The sequence below is a fragment of the Odocoileus virginianus genome, chromosome 28, assembly GCF_023699985.2.
Source record: "Odocoileus virginianus isolate 20LAN1187 ecotype Illinois chromosome 28, Ovbor_1.2, whole genome shotgun sequence".
NCBI lineage: Eukaryota > Metazoa > Chordata > Mammalia > Artiodactyla > Cervidae > Odocoileus > Odocoileus virginianus.
Window position 1 is genome coordinate 42,327,168 of NC_069701.1, and position 15,036 is coordinate 42,342,203.

General features: G+C 51.6%; 1 protein-coding gene across 2 annotated transcripts in view; it reads left to right on the forward strand.

The window, feature by feature from the left end:
* Window positions 1-8,855: 8,855 nt before the first annotated feature.
* NAP1L4 (nucleosome assembly protein 1 like 4) overlaps window positions 8,856-15,036 on the forward strand; it is a 48,463-nt gene continuing 42,282 nt past the window's right edge. The window contains exon 1 of one of the 2 annotated variants that reach the window (XM_070457835.1): window positions 8,856-8,948. The gene's annotated coding sequence lies outside the window, so the exon portion shown is untranslated. The remainder of the gene's footprint in view (window positions 8,949-15,036) is intronic. The other variant, XM_070457834.1, reaches the window with a different exon arrangement.

The window sequence follows — 15,036 nt, forward strand, 5'->3', positions numbered from 1 at the left end:
CAGAGCAGGTGGGAGCACGTGCCGGCCGACACTGGCTGCACTTGGGGGGCCCATCCCCATGGGGAGCCCGAGAGGGAGACCCCACGAGGACAGGCTCTGGGTATCGGTATCGGTGTGCGTACTAGGGCGCTCCACTTGTGTCCCACTGCGACCCCGTGGACTGTAGCCCCCCAGCCTCCTCTGTCCGTGGGATTCTCCAGGCGGGAATACTGGGGTGGGTTGCCGTGCCCTCCTCCAGGGGATATTTCCAACCCAGGGACTGAAATGTTTAACTACAAAAAACATAAACCCTAGTAACAAAAACAGCCCCCAAACTGTGAAACAAGCCCAGGCCAGTTATCTGGTGCTGACCAGCAAGCTGCCCTGCCCTCGGTGCTGACGTGGCACTGAGCTTATCGTTGAGCCTGGCCCCGCTGGTGGCTCTCGGTCAGGGCCCCCACCGGGTGCAATCAGGGTGGGGTCTGCGCTCCGGAGCCAGGGTGCTGGGTGGGGGCCCCCAGGTCCATGGCCTCGGTGCTCCCCAGAGAGATAGGCACCACATGCCCTTGGGTGTCTCAGGGACCCCCCATCACCCTCTGAGGAGGGGGGGCACGGTGAGGGCGGGGAAGAGGGCGGCAGCCACGTAGGAAAGCGCCCCTTCACCCAGTCGCAGCGGCTCCGGGGGTCGGGGGGAACGCGCCCCCTGCTGCACGGCATCGGGGGTTGTCCGAGGCCAGAGCAGAGGAGTCACGCGGGACCCCGACGCTGTGTCGCCGCACAGAGCGCTGCGTGCCTGTCACCCCTGCTTCCCGGCCCTGCAGGCTGAGGGGCTGCCCTGCGGAGTGTGAGCACCGGGCCGGTTCCGGCTCTGAGTGGCAGCCCCCTCCTGGGAGGAAGCGTTCTGGAAGGAAGGAAGGAAGTCACGGGGCAGACCAGGAATGGCACAGCGGTCAGGGGGTCTCCAGGGCATTGGGCAGAGGGTCCCGCATGGCAAGATCAGTGAGGGGACCTCCTCAAGAGTCCAGAGGTGCAGAGAGCGCATCTGGTGGGGCGGGGGGTTGCTGACTAGAAAGGGCAGCAGGAGGGGTCGTCACAGTGGCGGGCAGTCTGGACCGCTCACCCATCGGCCACAGTGGTGGCTGCAGGAATCCACGCCCGGGGCCACGTGCCCCCAGGGCTGGTCTCCGGGCGCGGATCTTGGGTGAGACGTAAGCGTCAGGAAATCACGTGGAGGGCACGGGGCCTCTTCTGCTGCCGCTTCCTGGAGCCTCTTACTGTTCCAAAGTCAAAAGCCTCAGCAGCCTCCCCCGGCTCAGTCTGGGAAGACTTGGGCACTGAAAAGAAAGGGCTGTTGAAATCCGGCTTCCACACTTGCCCTCAAGGCCAGAGAACGCCAAGACGTAATACCTGTCACCGCTGGAGGGGACACCTGGTCCACAAGCTTGGTTTTCCTAAGTGGCAGGATTAGACGTCTCCGTCCCCTGTGGAAACTGCCCTTCAGGGCCCCCCGTGGCCCCACTGAAAGCGGCAGCGGGCCAAGCTGATGGGACAGAGCAGACGGAACAGGGCAGTTGGACAGCCTCCATTCCAGAGCCCCGGCCATCCGTTCCCGATTCAGGCCGGGGCCATTGGTGGGCTCTGAGTTGGAAGTTGGAAGCTACCGGTTTTCACGACGGTGAAGTGTCATCTCACAGGCAGCTCAGAGGTGGCGGGGACCAGGAAGGGTGCACCTGTCCAATGCCGAGCTCTGCCCATCACCTCCCCGCGTCTCTCAGGCTCCGCATTCCCCGAGAGGGACATGTGGGTCTGAGGGGTCCCCTGCGGGGGAGCCGGGCTCACCTGCACAGAGCGGTCTTTCCACTAAGAGCACAGAGCCAGCGCCGAGTGAAGCTTCCGGACCCACGCCGCCCGGCCAGGCCCGGCTCGGACGCAGCTGAGGCTGCAGAGCGCGCCGCCTCCCGTCCCCGGGGTGAGGCCCCTGCCCTGGTTGGTGCCCCTCCTGGAGAAGGCCATCCACCTCAGGTCCTGCTCACAGGCTGCACTGGGGAGCCAGGCAGAGGCAGGCGGTGCCCACGGAGAGGCAGACGGACTCCTCCAGGAGGCGGGGCGCGAGAAACGCCACCACCTCCAGCGTGTGGACCTTGACGGTTCCGAACAAACCTGCCACAGAGATGTTCGGGGACATTCACGTGTGGGCCGGGTGTGGCGTGACTAAGGAACTCTCATTTCTGTTAGCGCGATTGTGCAGGCTGTGTCCTCGTGTCTTAGCTTAGGACAGCGCTGTGTGAGGTCTGTCACAGAGCCAAAACTGGATGAAGCCAATCAAGCACATGCTTGTGGTTACATCAGAGCAACCAGCGTCTGTCCCCTAGGTCATCCTCTCTACCTTCCTGTGTTCCCGACTTTTCATGATCCGATATTGTTTGTAACATGCTGCCAGGGAACACTCTCATCTTTATTTTTATTTTTATTTATTTGCTTATTTTTTTGGCTATGGCCACACAACATGCAGAGTCTTAGGTCCCTGACCAGGGACTGAACCCACGCCCCCTGTGTTGGAAGCACAGTCTTCACCACTGGACCACCAGGGAGGTCCTTCACCCTCTTGTCTTCAGTGGAGAACATGAATCCTGCCCTGCAGCTGCAAAGGATGGGGTGGGGAGTGGGGGGCTGGCCCCGGCCAGGGTGCCTGCAGGGGGTGTGGGGGACCCGGGAGGTTCGCCACCCCACCGCAGCCTGGTCAGCAGAGTCCTTGCTGTCCCCTTTGCATTTGGTCTTTGTACCCTCACAAGCCACTGCAGAACCTTCTGGAACAAGATGGGGTGAAAAACTTTTTTTTAACTTGGAAAATATCAATTCACCAGTAAAACTTTGTTTCCTTCATGTGTGTGTATGAAGCCTCTTTCCAGCTTTAAGAGCCAGAATTGTCTTCCCTGTGTGAGTGTGTGCTCAATTGCTGTCATGTCCGACTGCGACCCGGTGGACCACAGCCCGCAGGCGCCTCTGTCCATAGGCTGCTCCAGGCAAGAACACTGGAGTGGGTTGCCGTGCCCTCCTCTAGGGAATCTTCCCAACCCAGGGATCCAACCCACGTGTCTTACATCTCTTGCATTGGCAGGTGGGTTCTTTACCACTAGCACCACCTGGGAAACCCAAAGTCTTCCTGCTTCTCCGCAAAGAGAAATTTTTCACGTTTTCATTATTAAAAAAAAAAAATTACAGAGTCACAGTTTAAAAATCAAATCTTGGGACTTCCCTGGTGGTTCAGGGGTTAAGAATCTGCTTTGCGATGCCAGGGGATGTGGGTTCGACCCCTGGCCGTGGAACCAGGAGCCCACATGCTGCAGGGCAGTTGAGACCAGGACAGAACCACAGACTGCACGCCACAACCGAGACCCGACACAGCCAGATGTTTTTCTAAAAAATCAAATGATGCAGAAAACTACCAGAATAACATAGCGACTGAGTGTCTTCTTAAGGCCATCTCTGAGTGAGCCTGTAACACTTTGGGGACAAGCTCCTGGCTCCTTCCCTCTAAGGGTGTATGTCTACAGATACACCCCATGTCAGGCACCCCTCTCTGCACAGAATAGAAGGGATGTTTTCTGATAGTATACTGCTATTTTCCACTTCCTCTGCATGTCCATGTGTCTGTGTCATGAGAGCATCGTGACCTGGGTGCCACCACCCTGGGGAGGCACGTGGGTGCTTCTGGGACCCAGGCTCCCTCTCTTCTACCAGCCCTGGGGGCTGTTCACTGAGCAGCGGCCCCCCCAAGAGACGAGGGCCAGGGTCCCCTCCAGGGCCAGGTTGCTTAATTTAAATCCATCTGTGTCTGTAATGTGGGGAGTGGGGCAGAAAATGCAGAGTGCAGGCAGGTGAGGATGGCTGCCTGATCTCACAAGAGACGTGAAGAGACCTAGTGCAGTTTCCAAAGAGCCGCTGCAGACAAGGCCAGCTGCAGGGGGGGGCAGCTGCAGGGGATTCCAGCTCCCACTTCCGTTGGGGAATCCAAGACCCAGGGCCCGAGATCTGAGACATCAGACCCAGGCAGGGGGCTTGGGATGGCAAGGCTGGCATCACTCTGAGCCCAGCATCTGCCCGTCACTCCCACGGGCAGGTGGGGATACGGCATGCCGCCTGGCCCAGCGAGCACCCCAGGGCTCCGGCCTGGGCTCACCTCCCAGTGGGACTTCCAGACGCTATCTTTAGTTGCCATGAGCCACCCTGAGCTATTTGCAGGTCCTGGAATGCAGCTGGGGTCATCAGAACAGACGCTTGAGCAAAATCTTTTTATATATTAATACATGGCCTGCATTGAACTGTATTTCCTAGCATCACAGAATGTTAGCATTAAAAGGTTGTCTGAAAGGCCACTCACCTCTTTAGCAGATGAGGAAACTACTGTCCAAGAAGGTGAAAGTCTCAAGATCACAAATCCAGGACAGGGCGACTCTGGATGGTTCGTGATTTACAAGGAACAGCGGTCCCGATGTCAGCAGGTAGGACGAAAGTTTGGGGCCTCCCTGGTGGCTCAAAAGGTAAGGAATCTGCCTGCAATGCGGGAGAACTGGGTTTCATCCCTGAGTTGGGAAGATCCCCTGGAGAAGGGAATGGCTATCCACTCGAGTATTCTTGCCTGGAGAATCCTATGGACAGAGGAGCCTCGCAGGCTACAGTCCATAGGGTCACACAGAGTCAGACAAAACTGAGTGACTTAACACTTTCAGGGCAAAAGTTAACACTGGACAAGACTTTACATCACTCCTAACATGCAATATAGACACACAGCATCCCCACGAGTCCGACAGAACATTTTCATCTAATAAGGAAACGCTGCTTTTTCTTCCATTAAATCCCAGATAAAGGTGTTGGCTCGGTTTTAAGGGGCGAAGTTGCATTGGGGAATGGGGAGACAGAATAAAAAATACCTTTGACTGAAGGGACTCACACACACACACACCCCCGCCCTGGGTTGTGGGGCAGTAGCACTGTTGTGGTCTTTGGATGAACAAAGCGACTTGGATAGCCCACCTTTCTTTTATACTTGTCTCCTAGTGTGTGCTTTTTTTTGTTTTTCCATTTATTTTTATTACTTGGAGGCTAATTACTTTACAATATTGTAGTGGTTTTTGCCACACATTGACATGAATCAGCCATGGATTTACATGTATTCCCCATCCCGATCCCCCCTCCCACCTTCCTCTCTACCCGATCCCTCTGGGTCTTCCCAGTGCTGTGTGCTTTTTTTTTTAAAGGTTCTTTTTATATGGGCCATTTTTTTTTTAATACTGAATTTTTATAATACTGCTTCTCTTTTATGTTTTGGTTTTTTGGCTGTGAGGCAGGTGGGAGCTTAGCTCCCCGACCAGGGATTGAACCTGCCCCCTCTGTGGTGGAAGACGAAGTTGTAATCACTGGACCACTGGAGAGGTCCTGTGATTTTTCACTTTAATGTATTAATATCTCATACAAGTTGCATAGTCCTTGTTGGGCTTGATGATTTCTCTTATTGTCCCTGCTGTTGATTCTGCTGATCATGTTATCATTAAGTCAACCTTAACCAAAAACAGCCACAGCAAAACCAGGATCAACAGAAACGCCACACCCTAGGCTGTATGTCTCGGGACTGTGCAAGAGTAATTGCAAAGAAGGAACTACTCATCAGACCTAAAATTTGGATAGCCATTTACACTTAACTGTATTCAGAGAGTATTGTATTTGTTCCAAGGTAGCTCAAAAAGCTTCAAAAGTGCCCTTGAGGAAGTGGGAAAAACAATCTCATTGTAATGAGAATATACACAGGGACTTCTCTGGTGGTGCAGTGGATGAGTCCGCCGGCCCAGGCAGGGGACACGGTTCCAACTACTGAGGGAGTGTGCCACAACGACTGAGCCGGAGCTCTAGGGCCCACGAGCTGCAGCCGCTGAGCCTGCTCTAGAGCTTGTGCTCCATGGGAGGAGCCACCGCGGTGAGAATCCTTCACCCTGCAATGGAGAGTAGCTGCAGCGAGCAAGCCCGCACACAGCAACAGAGACCCAGCACTACCACAAATAAGTAATGTTTTACAAATTATATTAAAATAGGAATATATATACAGATGTGAAACAGGGAGGTAGGGGGTCTGGAGAACTGTGATGGTCCTTGCTGCTGGTAGTTGAAAATACAGAACTATCTGCCAGAATAAGGGCAAGAAAAATCAGCGCAGAGAACCCTTTAACTTCAGAGTCATGATTTACTTTCCAAATGGAATAGACTCAACTCCTAGCAGTTTTGCTTCTTAACTAATGTGGTCTTGAGAAAGCCACTTCACCTCCTTCTATGGGTTTATCTGTTAACTCCTACAGACGCTGTGCCATGTTAATACATCTCTGGTTCAGCAGTGACGACAGCAAGTTAGGTGTCCATCCTCGCACCTAAAACTCTTTGGACTAAAGAGTCTCACGAAAAAAAAGTTTCATGTAAAATTATCCAGGGACCCTAATGCAGAAGTAGTATTTGACTCCTTTAGACACAAATGCAGCAAAATGTGTAATTAAGTTGCATCCTTTGTAATTCTTTTAATTTTGTTTTTCTATTTCAAAATAAAGTCCTTTGCTTAGCTTGTGAGCATAGTAATTAATGTTTCAGATATCATTTTTGAAGCACAGGACTAAATAACAACGAACTGTATTAATAAAGGACTAATGTGAGGGTGATGTTTTCCTAATACATTGCTTCCCAGGTGGCTCTGGTAAAGAATCCACCTGTCAGTGTGGGAGACTTGGAGACCGGGCTTCCATCCCTGGGTTGAGAAGGTCCCCTGGAGGAGGAAATGGCCACCCACTCCAGTACTCTTGCCTGAGGAATTTCATGGACAGAGGAGCCTGGTGGGCTACAGTCCACGGGGTCACAAAGAGTCAGAGGCGACTGAGCACACACGCACGAATTGTGCTTCTGAACTTGAGTAGGGATATTTTGAACTGTTTGGTCATATGTTAAATAAGACTTTTTGTGCTTTTAAAAAGATTCCTGATAATACTCGATTCTTTCTCGTGAGCCCTACATATAATTCTGACTTTCTCAAAACGATCTTCATCTTCTTTTACTGGAAAATGTCACTTCATCAACCCCCGTTTTGGCTTGCTTTTATGTTTTAAAGAGGATCTATGGAGACAGAGAAGGCCATGAGATGCAGCCACAGCCCGGAGCCTCCAGAAGCTGAAAGAGGCAGGAAGGATCCTGCCCGGGAGTCCCCTGGAGGGAACTGAGCCCTGTGACACCTTGATCCTGCCTTCCTGCCTCCAGAACAATGTTGTTCTGTTTTCTAAGCCCCACCATTTGTGTTCCTCTGTTGTGGCAGCCACAGGAAGTTGGGACAGCATTCTCAGTCCTGCTACCAACAGAAAGGCTTTGGACAAGGTCGTCCACCTTCCTACCAATTCACTAAAGTGACCTGGGGAAGGACAGCCTGCCTCACTGCAGCCAGTGGAGCAAGGACCAGGTCCAGTGGTCAGCCCACAGCCTGCTCAACCAACTAGTGCTGAAGTGGTGGTGGTGGGGGGGCACTCCATCAGCTCCCTGCCACCTGCACCAACCCCCAACATCTGGGCAGGGCCAGACTCAGTGGCCTCGTGAATATGAGTCTTTATTAAACAGGAGGAGGAAGACCCCCAAACCTGAAAATTCTGGGGTTCTTTTCTGTTGCAGTTTATGCCTCCTCCCCCAGCTCTGCCTCATCCTTACCAAAAGCAAAGCAAGGTCACTGCAGAAATGTCAGAAAAGCCAAGTAAGGCTTGGGATCCCATACCTGTTCCCAGTACAGATGCAGGTCCCCGCATTGGGGGTCACACCTGGGCACCCGCTAGCCACCCTGTGGTTACTGACTGTATGTCCTTAATAGTCCCTCCAACAGGAGCCTCTAGATGGTTTCCAACTTTCCGCCCCATAAAACTTGCTCAAAGTTAGAACCGTTTCAGGAGGAGCCTCATTCAAAAAATGTAAAGTTTCAGAAGACAGGGCCAAAAACAATCCCTCAACTGAAGAGGATGCCCAGAAACACACTCAGAAGCCGGGGCCTGTGGGATGTCGGTTTCCACCGAACTGTCATCTCCTCTCACTCCACCGCTTAAGTTCTCCACGAAGTGTGTCGTGGGGAGGCCGGGGTCGGTACCCTAGCCCCAGCGGCGCAGCCCTTCCTCTGGTCGGGGGCGGGGCGGGGGACAGTCAGCCAGGCCAGAACCAGTCTGAGACGCTGGGCACGCGGGCCTGGGCGCTGCCCTGGGAGAGCCCGTGAGTGTGCGGGGTAGGGTGGGGAAAGAAGAGGGGACTCCACGCTCCAAGCCCTGCAGGCAGGACGAGCCTGGGACCTTATGGGGTAGGCCTAGGCTAGGGGATCGCGGAGGTCGGCGGGGTCAGCGCGCATTCCTGCGAGTTGAGCTCAACCCGGGGTACCAGGGGGCGAGGGAGGAATCCTATCCACTGCCCAGGCCCCCGGGGTGCTGGGGAGGGGAGAGGGGTGCGCCCGAGTCGGGGGTAGGGGTCTGCACAGGTCAGGGATTGGGCGATTGGGGTGGAGAATGGATTGCGCAGGCGGGGGCGGGGGGGCGGGGGCGAAAGGGATGGCGCCCGGGTTGCATAGACAAATGCGCAGCAGCCAGCGTCCTCCACGTGGGCCTCGCGTGCCCCTACCCCTTAAAGAGGCGGAAGGAACGCGGGCGCGCGCCCCGGTGACGTCACACGCCCTTAGTTCCATGAGCGCGTGGGTCTAGGCGCCGCGTCCCCGGGACGGCCTCCGATTGGCCATCGCTGGCGGCGCCGAATCCTAGCGGATTTGCGCCGCTCTGGTCCAATAGCAGCCCACTTTGCTCGAGGAGGGCGGTGACAGCGAACTCGGCCAATGGGCGGCGGCGTTGTTAGCGGACACGGCGGCGCAGTCCCGGAGCGAGCGAAGCCCAGACGGCTGCCGCTACTGCCGCAGGAGGTGTGAGGTGAGGCGGCGAGGGGGCTCGGCCGGGTAACGCGTCTGTGGGGGCCGGCTGGGCCGGGGCCGGGGCCGGGACCGGGCTGGCGGGGGCTGCGCAGGGGGCCGTCTCGGGGAGCCGCGGCGCCAGGGGCGGGGCCGGGCCCAGAGCGCCCGGAGCGGGGAGCGGGCGGGCCGGAGCGGAACCCGTGGAGAGGCGGGCGGGGCCCGGCAGGCGGCCGGGAGGCGGCGGCAGGTGTCCGCGCGGCCCGAGGGTCTGGAGCGCTTTGTGCCCGCGCGGCCCCCGCTAGCCCTCCCGCCCGCTGGCCCTGTGACGTCCCGGGAGAGGTTGAGGCCGCGGGCCGGGCCGCGAGCGCCCGGGGGAACGCGGAGCCGCCCGGGGCCTTTGTTTTCGGCCCCGGAGCCCTTCTCCGGGGCGGAGCGACCGCGATTCGCGGCCGCCGCGGACTCCGGGCCCGGGTTTGCTGGCGCGGCGGCACTTTGAGTGACCCTGGCGGTCGTCGGGGCCAGGCGGCGCCCCGAACCGGACGGGCCGGCGCGGCCGCGTCATCCTGCAGGCGGAGAAGCGCGGCCGGCCGATGAGCCCGGCGCGTCCGGAGATGGTGAAGACAGTCACAGCGGGGTGCCTGGCCGCGTTCCCCTCCCTCCCCAGTCCGGTTTCCCGAATGCTTTCTGTGCGTCCCAGCAGAGGGCTGCCCAGTCGCGTTCAGACTTACCCCCCGTCCGCAGTGACTCCGAGTCTGGGTTCAGCATGAAGCCTTTTGGGCCCCGAAGAAGGTCGGATTCCTGGCCGGTTCGTGCCCGTACCCTCCCTTGTCTGCGGGCCTGTGGTTCATGTGGACCGCCCCCCCCCCCCCCCCCCCCCCCCGCCCTTACCTGTCCCGGTGGTTCAGTGATGAAGAACCCACCTGTCCGTGCAGCAGGCCCCAGTTGGATCCCTGGTCCGGAAGATCCCCTGGAGAAGGAAACGGGAACCTCCCTCCAGTATTCTCATCTGGGAAATCCCACGGTCAGGGGAGCCTGGTGGGCCACAGTCCACGGGGTCGCAGAGTCGAGCACAACCAAGGCCCTGAACAACGACAGCAACGCTGCGAAGTATTAGAATAGGCACTTGAAAGTTCTCAGAATGAGTTGTTGAACGTAAAAGTTGTCTTTAAAATTGCTGTCTTGTTTTTAAAAAATAACTGTTCCTCTTAAGTGATGAATAGTTGTCCTACACACCAGGTCTCCAGGCCTACGTTGACTCATTTCAGAAGTCAGTGACTTTTGGGACAAGCGCTGTTCTTTTCCCTGTAACCAGTCAGGAAGCTCGAGGCCCTGAGAGGGTTAAGTGAAGAGGTGTGTGCAGGCTGACAGACCTTGGGTTAAAATGCAATCAGTTTTGTTTAAAAAAAAAAATTTTTTTTTTTTAAATTTATTTAGGCCTACCATGCCTTCATTGCTGCACAAGGGCTTTCTCTAGTGAGGGGGGTCGGCGGGCTTCTCACTGCCCTGGCTTCTCTTGCTGTGGAGCTGGGGCTCTGGGCACACGCGCTTCCCAGGCTCCAGAGCACAGGCTCGGTGGTGGTTGCACACTGGCTTAGTTGCCTCACGACTTGTGGGATCTCCCCAGACCAGGGATTGAACCCTTGTCTCCTGCACTGGCAGGTGAATTCTTTACCAGTGAGCCACCTGGGAACTTTGCCTAACATTACAGTTTCTCTGTAGAGAGCATGAACAGTTTTAATAAGTTGTTTTTATTATTGCCCTGAGCCTAACTGAAGTCTGGCTTTTGAGGATTTAAGCTGGTTGATTATTTCCAGCTCCAGATTCTGTGATTCCACAGAATGCTAAGTGCTTTCCATAGTAGAATCTGGAAATGATTACGGACAGTGATTAATGATAGCTAGTGGGATAAATAATGTGCTAACGTAAAAAAGACTTTCCAGGAAAGAAAGGTGGTGTTATGAGTAGGAATATATTTAAAAGATTGAGGGCTGAAGTAGAGGAAGGTGGCTTAAACATTAGTGTTATCTATTGGTGGTTAACTTGTTAAGGTAGAGCTGCCAGGAGAAAGAAATGCTAGAAAATGAATTTTCTCAGTTTATTAGCTGCTTTTTTTTTTTAACTTGTTTTGTGACAGGGAAATTTTTTTTCTTTCATCTTTCGAAGGTATAGTATCGTATTTGTTCTGAGATTTGGAAGGATTGATTGAAGACTTGATCAATAAAAATACCATTGCAAGACTTAATTTCCTATAGAATTATAGTGACAAAGGGAGATCATTTTATAAGTAAAATGTGACTGTTTTAAGTTTATTTAGGAAAGCTTTCACTGGAAGTTTGAAGTCTCTTCTCATGGAATGATGAGAATAATTATTCTCAAAATAGTTATTTATAATTATATAAAATAATTTCAACACTGTAGTGCTGTCTTACACCTGTTACTACTTTGCAGTCTTTTTTTGACCCATGTTACTAATTCAGAATGTCCACTGTTATTTGTGCCTTTGTATTTCAAATTTACATCTAAATACTTTCGTGACTTTTGCATTATTTTTGAAAATACTGTATAGAATAGTGATTGGAGAAGTTGAATTCTTTGCAATAGTTGATTTTATCACTTTTGGTTTGATAGGTTTAGTAAACTGAATTCTGGAAAGGATACTTAAGTTTTAGGATTGTTGCACTCTAAAAGTGTACAGATACTGTAGTTTTGTGAATTGACTATTTAGATTATCAGACCCTTCTGTGATATTTTCTGTTGAGAGATTTTAATCTGAGATCATGATTTTATAGAAATTGAGGGCTTAGAGTTGGTATGTGTTCATCAGTGCATGACAGCCTGTGAATTCTTGCTTGAATCTTACTATTTCCATTAACCTGTCAGGGTTTTGACTAGCTTCTTAATATTGAAAGCCTTATTAATTCCATGTCTGCAACTTCTGGCCAAGTAGGGTTGACATTGAAATCCTTTCTTTTTTTTTTTTTTTTTTGTCTCCTAGCTTCAGGAGGTGTGACTTCAAATGTAAACCCATACATGGGCTAATATAATTCAAAATTACTTACATTCAGTTATTTTTCTTCCTTTTTGTTTATTGTCCACAGTTTTAAAATGGTTTAAGATTGTTTTGATTGTGTTGTACTTTTTGAAAGTTTTGCCAGAGAACCAAGGGTGTTTTTTTTGGTTTTTTATATGGATAGTGTCTGTGGGCCAGTGGGTGGTTTAAATTCCCAAAGCCCTAAAGGGCCATCAACTCTATGAAACAGGGAAGAAACGGTGCTCTGAGTGATGGCATGTTTGAATAATAAGGCAATGTTGAGGAGCTTGTTGGGAGATTGGTCTGGTACTGCTGTTTGGAGAGTGCTTACTTTTTTGTTTTTTTAAAGGAAGAGGTGTTTAGGCGGCCAAAGTATTAGATTGGTGTAAAAGTAATTACGGTTTAGTATTAGGTTGGTGCAAAAGTAATTATGGTTTTCATTGATGATGATGCTGTTTGATATTGGAATATATTCTAAAATAAATGTGGAATGTTATACATCATTTTAATGTGCATTTCTTGCTTTATGTTTTTTGCTAATGACTTGTGGTTTGTATTTAGGCTGTAGAAATATTAGGTAAAAAGCAAATTTGAGAGTTTTTTTTTTATTTGACTTCAAATGGGCTGTAAAGCAGCAGAGACAACTTGCAGCATCAGCAACTAGGAAGTGCTAACGAGTACAGTGCATTGGTGGTTCAAGAAGTTTTGCAAAGGACACCAGAGCCTTGAAGATGAGGCGCGTAGTGGCCGGCCATTGAAAGTTGACGACTACAGTTGAGAGCATCATCAAAGCTGTTCCTCCTGCAACTACACGAGAAGTTGCTGAAGAGCCCAGCGTTGAGCATACTGTAGTCGTTTGGCACTTGAAGCAAACTGGGAAGGTGAAAAAGCTGGTTAAATGGGTGCCTGGTGAGCTGATTGTAGATCAGAAAAATCGCAGTTTCGATGTGTCGCCTTCTCATGATGTAACAACAGCACACACCTCTTGTTCAGACTGTGATGTGGGACGAACAGTGGGTCTTATGCAGCTGCTGGTGATGACCAGCTCAGCTGGTGAGCTAAGACCGCAGAGCCGGGCTTGGACCGAAAAAGGGCCTGGTCACTGGTCTGCTGACCTGCTACAGCTTTCTGAGTCCTGACGAAACCATGACATCTGAGCGGCGTGCTCAGCAAGTTGACGAGATGCACCAAAAACTGCAGTGCCTGCGGCTGGCGTTGGTCAACAGAATGGGCCCAATTCTTTTCCACAACAACTTCTCGCTTCATGTTACACAACCAACACTTCAGAAGTTGAACGAAATGGGCTACGAAGTTTTGCCTCATCCACCGTATTCACCTGACCTCTCTCCAACTGACTACCACTTCTTCAAACAGCTGGACAGCTTTTTGCAGGGAAAGCACTTGTACAGCCAGCAGGAGGCAGAAAATGCTTTCCAAGAGTTGATTAAATCCTGAACACAGATTTTTTTACTCTAGAGAAATAAACCAACTTATTTCTCATTGGCAAAAATGAGTTGGTTGTAATGGTTCTTATTTTGATTAATAAAGATGTGTTTGAGCCTAGTTATAATGATTTAAAATTCAGGATCCAAAACATCAATTACTTTTGTACCACCCTAATAAAAGGCTGATATTACTTAGTTAGACTGCTCTACCACTGGGGTGGTTTCAGAAGTGGCAGGTAGCTGGTGCAGGAAGTCGCTCTCCTCCAGCATTGCTTGATTTGCACACTGTCTCCTAGTTCAGTGAACACTTCCTTCCTAAACTGCACTTGTGATATATTTTTTTCTTGACCACTACCCTTGCTAATGGGTAGTGAAGAATTTTGTGTTAGACTGTTAATGGAGTTTTCAAGAAGTAGTTTATGATGCCGTGTATTTGTTTTTGTTTGACAGCCTTTGGTTTGTGCCCTGTTCTCTTCAGAGAAAGCAGGGCCACTTTACGTTGTTTGCCATTGAATTTTAAATTTCATGAGTATTTAGTAATAGGAGAGGCAGTGTATTTCTATAGGGGCAAAACTACAAAAGATCACTTCATGAACTCTGCCTTTTGATCTTGGCAATTCACTGTGTAGCCTTAATTTTCCTCTTAAAATATACTCTGTCAGCTGTTAGGAAAGGTGCTTCCATTCTAGGAAAGATGCTTCCATTCTGGATCTGTGGGACTTTTTTTTTTTTTTTTAATGAACGGTAAAGAATCTGCCTGCGATGCAGACCGGTGTTTGATCGCTGGATTGGGACGTTCCTCTGGGGAAGGGAATGGGAGTCCACTCCAGTAATCTTGCCTGGAGAATTCCACGGGCAGAGAAGTCTGGTGGGCTACAGTCCATGGGGTCGGAAAGAGTCAGACACGACTGAGCGACACACACCACACACACACACACACACCACACACACACACACACACACACACACACACACACACACACACACACACACACACACACACACACACACACACACACACACACACACACACACACCACACACACACACACACACCACACACACACACACACACACACACACACACACACACACACACACACACACACACACAGACACACACACACACACACACACACACACACACACACACACACACACTGCATTTTATTCTTATCCCCAAAAGCCTGTTCGAAAACAAGCCAAGATGAATTCTGTGTAGTAGTTGTGTGGTGTGGCAGAGAGGGCGACTGTACAGCTTACACACGTGCACAGGTTCTGAGAATGAAGTTGGGGATGCTCTGATCTAAAACCTTAGTCTTTGTTTATCCAGCTTCCCAGGTGGCTCAGTGGTAAGGAATCTGCCTGCCATGCAAGAGATGCGGGTTTGATTCCTGCGTCAGGAAGATGCCCTGGAGAAGGAAATGGCGACACAACCCTCTCCAGTATCCTTGCTTGGAAAGTCTCATGGACAGAGGAACCTGGCAGGCCACAGTCCATGGCGTCGCAGGAGAGTTGGACCCCGACTTAGGCAGCAAACAGCAACAAGAAGCGGCGCCGTTTACCCAGTTACCGTGAAGTAGTTTTCCGTGCCTTACATCTGTTCATCCGTGAATGCCATCTCTCTGCTA